Below are 12305 nucleotides of genomic sequence, written 5' to 3' on the forward strand. Positions count from 1 at the left end.
ATTATTTTTAAAGTGCATGCTACAGAGTAGAAATATGGAGAGCCGGATGACTCAGGTCCCTGTGACAAAAGCTTTCTTTGAACTTACTGCCTGTTGCATATTCTGCACAGCACCAACTACCTCCTACTGCTTTTGCTATGTTATATTTTTACATGTATATGTTGTATTTTCTTACATTCAGTTGAAAACACAGTGAGGTAAGGAATCTTATTTTATTTACTCCTGAGTGTCCCAGTGGTGCAGAAGGGAAGATTCATGCATATTGACTGATTCTGGAGATCTTTGTGGAATATCGAATGTCAAGGCCCATGTTGCAGCCTTGCTATGTGATGAATGCAGGGTGGCGGGTATTGGGAGCAGACGGAGTGGAGGAGACAGGGCTGTCCGACGGTGCCCTTCTGAGCTTCTGAACTTTGCCCTCCGGCCGGTGGCTAACGTGTTCCAAAATGGCGGCAGCACCTGCCTCACGTGGGTCCGCAGCTCCAACTACAGGAACGGCCTTTCACGGAGGAAGCAGCCAGTAGCTCTCCGACACAATTACCTGGTATCCGAAGCAGCGTGGGCACCAGCATGAATATTCAGTGTGTGCTTCGCTCCGTGACAATTTTAGGGACCAGGTGCACCAAAGATGCAGAGGCAGATGAGAGAGGGAGAAGGGAGGGGCGGGGGACCCCATCCACCAGCAGACCCGATTTCTCCACTCCTCGCAAAACATTTGCCTTTTACAAGCATACAGATAAATCCCAGCAGAACGGGGAGTGCCAGGAGAGGGAAGCTGGCATTTGAAAGGCTTGCAGTATCAGCTAATTGGTCTCAAACCTAAATCATAAAAAGACCTGTAATTATGCTGTTCAGAATTAACGCAGAAGGCTATTGGGTGTGTGGCGGTGGAGGGAAGGAGGGACGGTGATGGGGGGAAGAGTCCGTGTTTTAAGTGAATTTATACTATTATAAGACCTGTCGCGGGTGAGTAATAAAAATGGCGATGCTAAGTTAAGCTTTGTGTTATCCTGTTTGCTCAGATGCTGCTTATGCCAGCTGTAGCCAGCAGAAAGCACTTTTCAATTTATTTTTATGACTCTTCTCTAAAAGCATTCCATTAAAGGAATATTACCCTGTATGAAGTTTTGAGGCACCAATGGCAGTTTATTTGCTTGTTGTGCTGGAAAGGAATAAACAGTTATCTGTGATACCCATTATTTCGGCTTTGTCTCTCTCGCACTCCAGTTAAGGGTCAAATGTGGATTCTGCGGTCTACTCTCCTGCCGCGTGCCCTCCCGCATCGCGTTGGGTGGCATCTCGGCCACACTTCAGTCCAGCCTGAGTGTCAGCACATCGGAGTCTCAAGTCTGTGGCTTTGCTCGGTTAATTTCTGCCATCGCATCAATGTGAAGAAGTTTCTGCAGTCATGCTCTGTAGCTGGGGGGGAGCAGAGCGAGGCAGGTAGGTAACTCCTAAGGTAGAGTCTTTCCAAACTTGATTATTTGGTGCCTTTGGCAACATGGGCCACAGAGGCCATGATGTACAAATCTGGGGACTGTCCCCAGATCAAATGGATCTAGAGGGAAAACACAGCCCTGCGACTGAGAGCCGTACAGGTTTGGGGGTCATTGCAATGCTTGGGCATCTAGCCCTACCACATAGCATCTGTTTTCTCACACAAGTTTCTAGACCTCTCTGCCTCTTCGTTCCTTAATCTATAAAACGGGGGTGTAATAGTTCTCACCTGATAGAGTTTGTGTGATAATAGATGCAAATAATAAATGAATAGATGCATGTAACAAATAAATAATAGACAAAGAATCTAATGAGATAATAGATGGCAAGTGCTTAAAGCAGTGCGTGTCCCGTAGTGAGTGCAGTTCATATACACGTTAATCATTCTGTTGCTAATATTGTTGCCGAGATCTCGGTGCCATCTAAGGGAAGACCTGATTTCTGGCTCTGACTTCACTACAAACTTGCCCTATTACCTTCAACTCATCCCTTAGCTTCTCTGCGATAATAATTCAACAATCCTTTTTCTCACTCATGGAGGGGCATGAAGCCTAGCAAAAAGCAAAAGTCATAAATGTGAGTGGCCTTATGACTATTTATGATGTTTTTATAACCCAGATGAATATGGTGCTAACTCAGGATGTCAGCAGGGTCCTCAATGTCGAAGCATATTTGGAAGATCTATTGACGGGACATGAATTTCCCGGGATGGTGGATTTTTATTTAAGTAATAGAATCTTGGGGCCGGAAGAGATCTGGGAAGCCATTGACTTTTTAATTTTTTTAGGCAGGAATTCCTCCTACAACAGCTGGTATTTGTGGCTGGTTGCAGCCTGCGCTGTAATTGGCACTGCAGTGGTGGGTTCACAATCTTGTGAGCCTATCTTTCCCACCTTTAGATGACAGACCACACCTTTTAACAGTCATCCGAACTCTTCCTCACTTTAACTTCCATCCAGTGGTGTTGGTTCTGTGTCACGATGCTTCCCAGAACTGACAGTTCACAGAAAGTCTAATTTCTTCCCACGTGACAGCTGCTCTGATATGTACAGATAGTAGCTCTTCTGTCTTCTCTGTTCCTGCCCAAGGTCCTCCAAATATTCCTTATGTGTCTTGATCATCATCCTGCCTGCCTCCCCTGGATGGACGGCACCTTACTGTCAACATCCTTCATAAAATGTTGCGCAGGAAACTGTACCCGGAACCCTGATTCTGGTCAAGACTCCTTGATTGTGATGCCATTCTTCAATCACTTTCCTGATTGCTGCACAACTGTGGTCAAGTCACCTACACTCTGAGACCACCTACACATTCCCCCTTCCCTTCCCTGGATGTGGGAACAGCGAAACTTGCCCAAAGCAGCCCTTTGCAGATTAGTGTGAGCCTCAAGGTTGACCAGCTACTTGAAAGCATTTAAAATAACTTCATGAGGGATATGGGGGTTTTAAGTTTATGGCTATTGAGCTCAGGAAGTCAGCTACAACTCTCTGTTCTCCTCCATAAGTACCGCTGTTAACCTGCTGATCACTCCACACTTAAAACTATACGGTTTCATTTTGTTAACTTTTCTTGTCATGCTGGCTTGTAGCAGTTTCAGAATCTTGATTTTGCTAACCAGTTTACTGGCCAACACACCGTGCCTTGTATTAATCACAAATTTGGGAAGTATGGCTTTTATGGCTTTGCGTAAATGATGGATTCTGATAGTGAAATTTTCCCTTCAAGAGAACTCTGCAGTCATACTCTCCCTACCCACAACGTGTGTGGCTAAAAATAACAACTGCCTCTTCCTTTTATCCCTCCCGGTACTTAAATACATTTCTTTCACAGAAATGATTTCTCTTTTGTTTTCAGGATATTTGGATTAAAGACCAATATAAGTATTGCTTCCCTGGCTTTCTGTTGACATCCATTTGCATGATAAATGCTTCTCTGTCCCCTCACTTTCAATCTGTTTGCATCTTTATGTCTGAAATGAGTGTCTTGTAGGCAGCATATAGATAGGCCTTGTTTTTTTACTCATTCCATCACCCCATGTCTTCTGATTGGAGGACCTTACCTTCCCCTATAGATGGCAAACTCCTTGAGGCTGACAATCTGTTGCATTTACAGCTGGAGCCCCAAGGCAGTGATCCCACCTTGCACATGGTAGGCAAGTCCTTAAAAGGCAAGGATACAAGGCCAAGGGCAGAGGCTTGGATATCCCTCCACGAGGCTCCTAATTAATTACAAACATTAAGCTCTTGCTTATGTATTTTATTTAATACCCAATGATGTTATGATTGGTGTCTTCTTTAAGTCCCAAACTGTGACAGACCTGAAATGTCACCCTACTTGCAAGCTATCAAATTAACCTGCCATATAGGGGTGCGTGTGTGAGTGAGTATATGTATCATTTGTATGTGTATGTGTGTATAAATACACGTACACTCTAACAGTACATACACATACACACCAAGAGAAACACCAGACCTCTGTATTAGCGACCACATCATTACTCATAGAGCATGTTAGCACTACTTTCTAATGTCCCAATTAACCATGGGATGATGTGACAAGGCCCTGATACTATCTGTGCACAAAAGGAGAGTTTGTACCTGTGATATAGTGATTTATAATAAGAAATGATCATTGGGGCACCTGGGGGGCTCAGTCAGTTAAGCGTCAGACTTCTACTCAGGTCATGATCTCCTGGGTTTGTGAGTTCAAGCCCCGTGTCAGGCTCTGTGCTCAGAGCTCGCAGTCTCGAGCCTGCTTTGGATTCTGTGTCTCCCTCTCTCTCTCTGCCCTTCCCCTGCTGTCACTTCATCTCTCTCTCAAAAATAAATAATGCAAACATTGAAAATATTCAAAAATAGGTAAAAAAAAAAAGAATGATAATTGATCTCCATTCCCATCTTTGGTACAAAGCTCCCAAAACCCTTTGAATTTCTTAAAGGATGAGAGCTTTAACACTGTCTCTTGCTATGTTAATGAGGTAACTTTCAGAGAGTACCTAGGATGGGGGGCTGGTTGCCTGGTGAACCACCCCAGTAATCAGAAGGCTGGAACTTTCAGCACCCCCGCCCCCAAGACCTCTGGGGAGGGGAGAATGGCTGGAGGTTGAATCAATCACCAGTGGTCAATGATCTGATCAACCACGCATATGAAATGAAACCATCATACCCCACCCCCTAAATTGGGTTCAATGAGCTTCTGGGTTGGTGAACATATAAAAATCTGGGGAAACTGATGCACCCAAGAGAGAGGATGGAAGGTCCCTTCATGGTGTAATTGGGTACAGAAGCCTTAGTCCTACAGAAGATAAGCCCTAGAATTATCAGAGTTGAAGCACACCTGCAGCCCTTCTAAACTAGAGAGAGAAAGAGAGAGAGAAAAGACAGAGGGAGGAGGGAGAGAGATCTTGCCTGAGGAGGAGAGAAGATACTCTCTACTTCTCTTCACTTAGAGTTTAAGAGAATAGCAAATTAGCTCCAGGCGAGATGAGTCTCTAAATCCCTGGAACAGGGGTGCCTGGGTGGCTCAGTCTGTTGAGTCTGACTCTTAATTTTGACTTAGGTCATGATCTCATGGTTCATGAGATCAAGCTCCGCAGCAAGCTCTGTGCTGACGGTGCAGAACCTACTTGAGATTCTTTCTCTCCCCTTCTCCCTTGCCCCTCCCCTGTATGCACAAGGTCTCTCTCTCTCTCTCCCTCTCTCTCAAAATAAATAAATAAATAAACTTTAGGGGTGCCTGGGTGGCTCAGTCGGTTGAGCGTCCGACTTCAGCTCAGGTCATGATCTCACGGTTTCTGGGTTCGAGCCCTACATCGGGCTCTGTGCTGGCAGCTCAGGGCCTGGAGTCTGCTTCAGAATCTGTGTCTCCCTTTCTCTCTGACCCTCCCCTGCTCATGCTGTCTCTATCTCTCTCTCAAAAATAAATAAAATATTAAAAATAAATAAATAAACTTTAAAAAAAATCCCCGGAACAATATACTATCTCTAACTGAATGTTTGCCATTCAACCATCTTTTTAACCCAGTTTGCAGTACTTTTGCTTAGAAAGCCTGAACCATGCAGAGAGGTAAAAATATTCATGGAGAGTTGTCTCCCAATATCTTCTTCAAAGAGGTTATCTTCATTAGCAGCTGTATACTAAAAATGTCACCTAACTCAGAATCTTTTGTATCCTTGCTTGGGGGTGGCCTTTGGACCTGCTGCTGCATTGTTTTTACATTGTTACATTATATCAGTTCTTTTTGCTTGGAGGGAATCCCCAGTAGTAGTTTTGAAGCCATCAAATAGTAATTTTGACCCAGTAGATCAAGTTGAGTAATATAAAAATATAGGTAAAAAATAATAATAATATGTCAAACATGATGATTGACTGTAAACTAAGACAACTTCTCTTCTGGGGTTTGCAGACTGGCTAGAAAGGTTACAGAAGAAGGAAATGGCAGCCTTGGTAGAAAAATCGAGCAGCTCTGTGGTGATTTTGCAGTCCCAGGACTGCTTTGGTTCTTTGATTTTCAGTGTGCTTTTCTAGAAAAAGAACATAAGTGATATTACCACTTTGTTGTACCATCTTGTAACATTTCCAAAGTCTTACCCAACACTGTGCTTGGTAGGTGTTGTGCAAGAAGCAAAAGAAACAATATTAGAGGGCCAGGAATATTGTAGTCTAAACGGGAATATTACAGTACAATAGAGAAAATGAAAATAAATCCATGCACAAAATAGAAGCATGAAACAATATAGAATAAAGGTTTGGAGAAGTTCAATGCATAGAAATTATCAGGGCTCTGTGTGTGTATGTGTGTGTGTGTGTGTGTGTGTGTAGTATCTATCTATCTATTTAAGTATATTTAACATACAATGTTACATTGTTAAGTTTATTTATTAATTTTGAGAGAGAGGTGGGGAGGGGCAGGGAGAGGGAGGGAGAGAATCCCAAGCAGGCTCCACGCTGTCAGTGCAGAGACCAACAAAGAGCTCAGTCTCATAAACCATGAGATCATGACCTGAGCTGAGATCAAGAGTCAGGCGCTTAACCGACTGAGCCACCCAGATGCCCCCGATGTTACATTTTAATAGGAAAAACTTCAAGGGCCAGAAAGTGGCAGTGTCAGAAGAAACCTGAGTTGGGCATCTTTTCTTTTGCCAAGAGAATGGAGGGAGGCTTCCCTTTACCCCTGGGCGTGGATTTTTCTAAAGTCTCAAAATTGGTTAGCATTTGCTCTGTATCTTCATTTCCATGCTCTGGAGCAAGCTACTGAGGAGACAAGTGAGGCATTTAACCAGTGGGAGATTAAATGAAGGTTAAGAGAAGCAGAGGTGCATCTCATGAGAGGTTCACAGTACAGAATGAGCCGAGAGAAAAGGCAAACAGAAAGGAAGGTGTAATCAGGGAATGGGGGTGGGGTGGCCACTTTCCTGGCCACTAAGTAGTTCCTCTTCATTCAGATCCAAATAAAAGACTACTTACAGTAAATGCCATCCAACAAAAGTTAGGAAAGTGAGGAACAAATGATTTCTCCTCAGAACTTTCAATTCCTTCGTGCTTTGATTCAGGTGTTTTTTTTTTTTTTTTTTTTTTTTTTTTTGCCAGTATCTCATTCTTTGTGGTTTTAGCTTTATGTTTTTACGTGATTTTTTCCCCTAAGCCCTGGCTCCATTCTTTGATTACTAACCTCAGAAACAAGCTCACACAATTGGAAGAGGAGTCTGGAGATTCATCTCCTCTGGACTGTAAAGATGACAAATCTCTTTCAACTCTTTGGTTAGAAAATACAATTAAGAGGACTGGAGTGGGCTCTCTCCAAAGAAAATTGGCTGGATTGAGATGTGAGTATCCTAGAAGCTGAACCAATAAAAATCAATCATTTCCATTCCCAGGGGAAATGGCTCTAGGGGAAAAGTTTGCTTTGATATCTCTGCGCTGTGGACAAAATGTGTGTGATTCTTACCCAATCAATAGAAATCTCTAAAATGAAAGATTGAAGCCTTCAGGAGTTGTAACATCTCTGAGATGAGAAATGCGTGGGGGAATTGTCTCCACTAAATGCCAAACCCTCCCCCTCAGCCCCCATTTAAGTGTTTGCATAGCTTTGGAACACTGTGTGTTGTCTTTTTGCTCAAGCTAAGGAGGCTTGAGGAATCTCCAAGTCTGTATGAGACACTTAATAGAAAACAACACAGAGCTCAATGACTTCTGTGATGAGAAGGTAGAGAGGAAGTTACAGAGTGATGGTGGTCATGCCTTGCGTCTATTTTAACCTAGAAGATTTGACCCTGTCCTGTGCCTGACTACTTCCAGAAAACAAGATTTAATGCTCCCCGAGGCACTCCGTGCCAGGATGAAGAACGCTTCGCTAGGATAAAATTTGTCCTTAGTTTTGGTTTTGCTATTTGATTCCTTAATCCCAGGTATAGATTTTCCTCTGTCATGTTGGGAATGGACCTAGCTACGTGCTATACTATAGGAAACATTCAGTGGGGGAATAAATTAGTGGATTTGCTATTAAATTCTTGAAATCATTTTGTTAATCCCAGTCTCTCTTTTTTTAAATGAGGTGGGTCCTGGCATAAAAATCAGCAACCATACACTTTCCTAATGCTGGACTCTTCAAGATGTTAGTTGGACTGTGCTTTAAGATGGTTAGTTGGATCTCTCCCACCTCCTCACAACCCACATAATGCAGCGTAGAAGAGCCTGATTCCTCATCCAACTAGGCTTTTAAAATTATGATAAACTCTACGTAACATAGCACTTATCATTTTAGCCATTATTTTTTCCATTATGTTGAAACACAGTAGTTATTTCCCATCATTATCTTAGCCATTTCATATCTTAAGTTCAGTAGCACTGGTTATATTCACACTGTTGGCAACTGTAGCCACCATCCTCCAAAACTTTCTCTGTTTCTCAAACTCAGACTCTATACCTAGTAAGTAACAATTTCAATCTCCTTTCCCCAGCCTCCAGAATCTACCATTTTATTTTTTGCCTCTATGAGTTTGACTACTCTAGATAGCTTGTACAAATAGACACAAATATGTTCAAGTCCCCAATTTTAATTCTTTGGGGGTACATACCCAGGAGTGGACCTTTAAGAACATTAAGAAGGACCATTAAGAACAGGTCTTGGTGGGGGTGCCTGGGTGGCTTAGTCAGTTAAGCGTCCAACTTTCACTTAGGTCATGATCTAGCAGTTCGTGGGNCCCTCCAGGTGATTATCTCCCTAACCCATTTTCCAAATTGTATTTCAGTATTTCTTTTGTGATACTCTGTCAACATCTCCAAATGTTTAAAACTTATTTCATTATTTTGTCACCATCTCTTGCTACCTATGTGACTTTAGGCAATAACTTGAGCCTTTTTTTTTTTAATTGTAAAAGAGAATAATAATTGCCTAGAGCACAGTGTGTTTGTGAAGACTAAAGTACATAGGGTCTGAGGAGTGCTTGGTTCAATGACTGGCACAGTGATATTTCAATTTAAAAAATGGTAACCATTACAGTTGTTAACTTTTCTCCTACCTGAATATTTGTGTTTTTCTATTTTTTACTGATGATACTCGTCTTCTATAAGTTATCTATGCTCTACACCTCCAAGCAATTTTTTTTATCCTTCTCTATATCCACTCCAAGTGTTTTTATCAATCATCGTTTTCAAGATTTCTTGTGTGATAATAACCTTGTAATGGATTGTTACTTTAGCAACAGTTTGCTGAATCCCTAAGGCATTGACTTCCACCTCTGCTTTCCTTTGTCTGTCCTGTACTTCACTACTAGATTCATTTTCATAAGATAGTCTCTCCAGCTGGTCACCCATGTTTTCAGAAATGTTTATTGACCTCTTCCTGCCTTTCTTGCCTGAAATATATTCTACCTCTCCAATCACCGCAGAGACTATTTGTGAATTCCCAATCTTATAAAAAAGAGTTCTGATTTTTCATCTCCCACCCCTACACAGATTTAGTGAACTCAAAATTATTTTTCTTTCATTTAATGTAGCCAATTCTTCACTGGGGTTCTTTACGTCATCCTCTTCAATAACTATCCTTTTTGCCCCTGCATTACCATATCAATGACTCCAGGGCTCCAAGCTTAATTCACAATTCTTGAAAACTTTTTTGAACTCTAGTTCAACTCTGGTTGTCACGTGGCTCACGGGCCTTCAGATTATTGCAGATAGTTTCTTGGCCCTGAAGAAGAAGGAAGACACAGTCCATCCTCTATCTGGGCCATACTCTGTTTCCAAGTAGGTCTTACAACCGTGGAGCCTTGATTTCTTCTTAGAAAAAGTCTAATTTAATAACAGGGCAGGAGAGAGAAGGAAAGGTAGCATCCTGTTCAGAGCATTGTCTCTGCAGTCTGATCTGGGTTCTAATCCTGGTTCTGCTACTTACTGACCATGTGACTCTCAGCAAGTTACTGAAGTTTTGTGTCCCTTAGATTTTTCCATTGGTAAAATAAGGGCAGGGTATGACCTTCTTATGGTTGGTGGTTAGAATACAAAAAATAAAAACAAATCATTTATTAATTACTGGGCATAGAAGGTATACCCAAAAAATGCCATTGTTGTTATTGTTAGTATTTCATAGATTTTTCCTCCTAGATTTTGGTATTAGTATGGTTGAGGAGGAGAAGAATGGCAAAACAATGTGAATAACATGAACCTTCTAATGGTTGAAGTTGTCCTTTTCTTCCAGCTTCCCCTCCTTATGCCTGAACTCGGCTAATGGAGCTTATGGCTTATGCCTAACCAACCCAAGAAAGGGAGACTTCCAGAATAGGCAAGCAGTGCTGTTCTCTGGGAATATTTGGTCTGCCTTCTAGTCTCTTTCCAGTCATGGACAATTTATTATAATTTCAAAGATGGAATACAACATATGCCTTGTATGGTGAACTTCGCTATGTGTATTTTAACGTTGCTAATAATTTATACTTAAGGTGGGTTGATTGAATTTTGCTTAGTTTCATCTTAGAAAAATAATGAAGATATTATTATCTGGAAATAAAGCCATTGGACTGAATATTTAAAGATTTTATAATTGCTCAAGGCAGTATGCTAGGCACTAGAGGAATAGGTACACATTATAATTGCTAGGCAGTATGTTAGGCACTGGAGAAATAGGCATATGTTCTACTTCATCTGGGAAGGTGTTCTGTGTAACTCTAGCCAATATTCATTTTTTCTTTGCTTCGTTAATGCTAGTATCTCACTGTTTATAGTGGCTCTTTGGTACTTAATTGCATGATTTGCAACATTGTTAACTTGTTTCTTGTTAAATTATTTTTGCATATAAGCCCCCAAATAATATAAGCTCAATGAAGATAGTAAAAGAGTCATACTCCCTTATTTTTTAAGGACGCAGTGCTGTGCTAATAGACTTGAGTTTCATTCATTTGAAATATGTGAGGGCCTCTGATGCACCATGCCCTATGCGAAGGGCTGAAGATGTGGTGATGAATGACATAGAGAAATTTACATTTCAGGGAACATAGACAATAATTCTCAGACTTATAATTGACAAAGAGCAGTCAAAACACCCTCAGTAGATTTGGGGAGTCAGGAAGCTTTCAGGCCCAATCCACACAGGAGCATCTTAAAGCCTGACTTTCGCAAACTCACCCTGAGCCCACAACTTGACTTTTTTTTTTATAAATGGGCTTGAAGATTCTATAGTCTTATCATATTTGAAAAGCTTTTCTCTCCCAGCTTCATCATATTTCATCACTCATAAAATATATGTGAAAATCAATGACATTAGATCATTGTGTCTTAAGGCTTAGGAGTTTTGCCTGTCTTCCTAATGATATAGTGAATTAGAAAATAATTAAAAATCATTTAGGTTGCAACCTCCCTTTCTCTCCCTCCACCCCACTCCCCCCACTTCTTGCAAAGAACAGCAGGATTTATGTCTCTTCCTCCACCCTGATTGCTCTAGATAACTCAGGGACCGTCTCAGATGGGAGCTGTGCCAAAATCAGCAAGACACCCAGCTTTGCTCGGATTCTCCACGAGACAGTGCATGGATGCAAAATGGCTAGCAGTAACTAGCAGTATGAATAAACTTCCACCTTTGGGATCACTGCTTATTTTTCCTAACAGCAAGCAGCAGCCACAAAAAACCACGAACGACATTTTTATAGCAACTTATCATTTGCAAGATGCTCGCACATCCATTATCTCATGTGATGCTCACCAAAACCTTGTGACCCAGATATTACTTTTATTCTGCTAAAAATCAGCAAACCATGGCTTAAGTAAAGCCGGGGACTTTTCCAAGGGCATTCTTCTTATGAGAGGGTGGACACAGGTTGCAATCCTAAGGCCATTCCTTTCTCTTTCCACCCTGCCTCGTCTACAGAGAGGAAGATGGCAGAAGAAATGGAGGTGAAGGAAGGTTAAGGAAGGTGGGATACGTTTTAATCAAATTTGGTAGACCTGGTCCCATTTGGGGACACATGAGGAGGATTTTACTGCATTTTCCAGCCCTTTGTTCTACATAAGCCATGTGCCAATATGAGAAGATATAGTCATCTAAATAAAATTGGCTTAAGCAATAAGACATGTATTGGTTCACGTATATCTATATTTAAGATGAATTTCCAGAACCTCTCTTGGCATCTCATTGACACATATTAGGTGATATACATCTTCTTTAGCAACAGCTGGTGGAAGTCAAACAAACTTTGAGCCCCTCAGACCCATACCTGGCGGTGGAAGTGGGGTCAGCTTCCTTGTAAGCACTTGGCCTATGTGTTTGAGACAAAGGTGGATTTTAATGCTAAATGCCCACCATCAACATAGCTAACATA

General features: G+C 41.6%; 1 long non-coding RNA gene across 3 annotated transcripts; it reads left to right on the forward strand.

Annotated features, from left to right (window-relative positions):
• The first annotated feature begins 449 nt into the window (after window positions 1-449).
• Window positions 450-12053, forward strand: LOC144240734 (uncharacterized). Of its 3 annotated transcripts, none has more exons than XR_013337833.1 (3): window positions 450-617; window positions 1228-1443; window positions 11432-12053. It is a non-coding gene; the product is annotated as an uncharacterized LOC144240734 (long non-coding RNA). The 3 variants fall into 3 exon arrangements; XR_013337832.1 differs by having other exon boundaries at window positions 450-581; XR_013337834.1 differs by having other exon boundaries at window positions 450-544.
• The last annotated feature ends 252 nt before the right edge of the window (window positions 12054-12305 follow it).

Source organism: Crocuta crocuta, unplaced genomic scaffold (genome assembly GCF_008692635.1).
Source record: "Crocuta crocuta isolate KB4526 unplaced genomic scaffold, BGI_CrCroc_1.0 scaffold207, whole genome shotgun sequence".
Classification (NCBI taxonomy): Eukaryota; Metazoa; Chordata; class Mammalia; order Carnivora; family Hyaenidae; genus Crocuta; species Crocuta crocuta.